Source organism: Pongo pygmaeus, chromosome 22 (genome assembly GCF_028885625.2).
Source record: "Pongo pygmaeus isolate AG05252 chromosome 22, NHGRI_mPonPyg2-v2.0_pri, whole genome shotgun sequence".
Classification (NCBI taxonomy): Eukaryota; Metazoa; Chordata; class Mammalia; order Primates; family Hominidae; genus Pongo; species Pongo pygmaeus.
In genome coordinates, this window is record NC_072395.2 from 31,477,645 (window position 1) to 31,481,883 (window position 4,239).

The window sequence follows — 4,239 nt, forward strand, 5'->3', positions numbered from 1 at the left end:
ATTCTATCTTTTCTGTCATCTTTGTATCCATTTTGTGAATACATTTTATCTATTCTGCCTCATATTCATCTACTGAAAAAAAAAACGCATTTTTGCTTTTCAATAAATATTCAAGATCTGGAAAGAATATAGAGCTTGGAGAAAAATAGCAGACAAGAACAACATTTAATAGGACTTTTTAAATGAAGCCCCTGGCAAAGAGTGGAAAGAAATATTTCACTCTCTGTGCTAAAGTATTGAAAATGTTCAGATTGTTCTTATTTTTCAAGATTCAAGTAATAATGTATTAGGATAATTTTATCTTTTTTTAGTGGAAATGAATGACTAAAGGAACAATTAAAACACTTTTGCAATATTGAACTGAAAAAAAAACTGTTTGGGGTAAAGAAGACTAACTTGAATGTTATTTAGTTTTTAACATTCATGTTATTTAATTCTAAACATTTACTTCATCTTTTGGAGAAAAGAGTGAAAACCCTTCATTCATCATCTGTTAGTAAAATTGTTTCTAAAAAATATATTTATCCACTAGCAAATATTGAATTGCTTGATTTAGTGATTTAATTTGACTTAGAACCATCATGACAATTACGAAATCACATTAAGGTTACTTAACTTAAGTGCTAATTGGTTTCTATGAGTGTTGTAATGGTGCTAATTACTCTCCCTTTCCTTGGGTTCTAACCAGTTGAGAATGACTCCACTGGGATACAAGTATTAGGTTTGTAAATTACCTGTGTGCATTTATTTCCTACGAAGTGTTTCTGCTAAACTGAATCAGATGTTGGATAAGCAGAAGGTCAAATGAGGTTTTCCATTTTTCTCTCTGTTGTACTGAAGACAGCTGCATCCATACAGCTCACTTAGCACTCCACGGCGGGCTGAGCATGTAGCCTCCCTGTTCCCCTTGCCAGTGGCAGTTGTGAATAACTGCAGAAAGGCTGGCAGCCTTGAAAATTCCCTGCAGAGGTGAGTGTGCTAGCAGAATTATATATCATATAAATAATCAGAGGCCAGGTTGACATATATAATACTTGATGCTTTTATATTTTCAGAACGGAACAAACATTTCTCTGCAGGGTGTGAAACCCCTAAATATTGTGCTGCTTGATGCCTAGACCAATGGTTTGAGGACACATCTGTTGAAGTGAGGCTTTGCAAAGAAGATAGCAAAAACCTTTTTACAATGTCCTTGTGAATACAATACCTACTGGAAGAATTCTAATTATGAGGCAAATGGAAACTTATGGGCTAGAATGGTTTAGGACAAGGACTTCTTGATCAGTTCCTTGTTCTTTTCTTGTAATGGACTAGGCTGATGGGGTCCATCTGTTGACAAATAGTTTTATTTTATATTTTCAATGTTTGGCTCACTGACTACTGTATTAAGCTGCGTTCAAAGATTTATTTTAAGCATCAGCTGGGATCTAATGTTAGGTAATCATTTGTAGGTATTACAAATTTTAAAAAGTATTTTTATTTGAGTTTATTTCCAGTGCCCTTTTTTGTACTAATGCTGCTTTCCTCTCTTCTAGTTGTGGGTGATAATAAGTTATTTGTTCTTGTTCTTCATATGTTTACATATTACCAAACTTCATTAGTTTTAAGCCACATATATTTTCATATATTGCCATGTTTGAAATTGGATTGGGTCTTACAATCAAAAGCATTGATTTTATTGATTTAAACAGCAAATATTTTTTCTTTCCTGATGATCATAAAAATCAAGAAATCAAATGTTAAACAATAGGACATTTTGCAATTAATAACATCTTAGACCTAAAGAAATATGCTATTTTATGTGAGGCAGCTCTTATTAGCCGTAAATATGTTTCTTTTGCCAATCTTACTGATACCCTGATTTTTACAAACTCCTTCCTAATTTAGTAGTTCTTTCAATTCTAACCATGCTTTCTGGTGCCATTTTGTGTGTTTGTGCATATTTTTCTATTTGTATATGCACATTGATGGACATTTAAAGATAGAAATTTTGAGTAGTATAATTGTTCCTTTAATTATACCCAGTTAATATAAAGCAAGCTTTAGTTCATGTCTCTTCCAATTTGATAGCCTATCATGAAAAATGTCAGAGGCTCCTGTTGGTCTTACATATGGAAGAGGAGACAGACAACAACCCAGGAAATATATTTATGTAGAATGTTTTTTCAAACAAAATTATGTTTTAAAATGCTGTACAAAGAGTAAAAATTTTTCTTGACGTCTCTAATTATTTCTCACACTCCAACTGCCAATTAGTTGTTCTAAACTTTAAAAGGTTGTCTTAATGTTGGCGTAAGTGATATAAGACTATTGATATACATGAAGATGTTTTGTCAGAATTTTATTCTCCCTTTGAAAATCTTCCCAGGAAATAGCAACTAAATAATAACAAACTCAAACAAAAATTATATTATTGATGTGTAAATAAAACTCATTTTTTAAGAAAAATCATAAATGTTTAGGAACCACTATAGTTTTTTCTAAAATCCAAAGAAGGAAGATTCCAGAATCTTTTTAATGAGGGCCTGCTGTCAAGAAATTTGTAATATTCATTGTTACATTCTGGAGGTTTAGTTGAGGAAATTGTATTTTTCATTCATTAACTCTACTACCTTTGACTTTTCTTAATTGTGTATAATCAATGTTATAAATAAAAAGAAATAAAATTTAAAAATTAATTATAAAACGCTTAACCAAAAAGTATATTTTGTACTGTCACATTTGATATAAAGATAAATTAAGTATAGGATGAGGTTAAATAAGAGACTTAATAAAAACTATGTTACTTTTATTTAATAATGATAAAAGTTTGGAATTCAGCATATGTACAAAATGCAATTGTAAAAATAACATAGAAATTGGATAACATAAATAATGAATGAAATAAATTATTATTTCAAATCTGTGAATTGAAAAATTAATATCTCCTTGTTTTCCTAAAATTATTAATTTTGTTGTCTTGTACAAAATATATCTAAATTGTCACTCTATAGCTTATATTAGAATGGATAGACAAAAATACATCTATATAATTATAGGTAAGATGGCATTAATATACTAACAGTGATTATGCCTTTGGAGATGACATATTATCTAAGTCTTTGCCATTGGATAACTAATACAAAATCTAGAAAAAGATATATTCATCAGTGTACATGAAATACATTTGCGTATACTTTTAATGAGGATATATTTAGAAGTTTTTTCTCAATGTGACTATTATCTTCAAAGGATAGAAGTTGTTTTAACAGAATTTGAATGATTCAAAATATGTCTAAAAAGTAGTTTAGCCATGAAGTGGGGGATGGAGAATGCCGTGAATATAGGCTATTAGCATCTCAGTATGTTGCCTATTATACTAATATGTACACCCTTCAGAAACCTAAATAAAGGAGAAAATTGCTTTCTGCAAATTGGACACTGTAAGCACACACAGAGTGTGTAATTAATACAAAGACTGAAGGGTGTATTCATTAGCCATTTTTGTACTATAATAAAAAGGATTAGTCTTGCTTATAGAGATATTAAAAGGAAACTAAGTTTAATATAATTTTTTGTAGAAAAAATGAAACTCTAGCATTTAGAATGAATGAAATCACAGTTTTGAGTTTTTATGTAGTAACTGACTTTAAAGGAATTCTTTATCAAATTATTAACAAATTCTTTAGAATAATACAGTAATAATATAAAAGTCTCTTTCATGACTTTTATATTACTGTATTTCAAGTCTTCTCATTCTTCATCATAAAGATTTATGTTTTTTTCTAAAGATTATTTTGTGTCTGTTAAACTGGCATTTGCCCTCATCTACCTGCTAACCTGGTATGTCTCAATGGGTGTCTTAAAAAATTTGCTCTGCTAAGAGAATAGAAAACTCATATATCATTGTGTACATCTATCTATAGATGGTGATGATATGAATACACTTTCATTCCTCTTCCAGTCATCCAAACTAAATTCTACAATTGTTTGTGGAAGACATTGTTACTCTTTAATTGTTACCCTTCAAGGCAAACAGAGAGTATACTTCTGCTCACATTTTATTAGTTAAAGCAAATTTCCGAGTCGGGACTCACTTTAAAGTACATGCTTTAAAAAGTCAATACTTGATTTTTTTTGTGCCTCCTAAACTTGGCTTAAATAATTGCCATAAAATGATAAAATGAATGTTATTTTCCTTTTTCTCTAAATTCACTGGGGTTTGATTGAAATTGCACTGAATAAAAAGATCCATTTTAG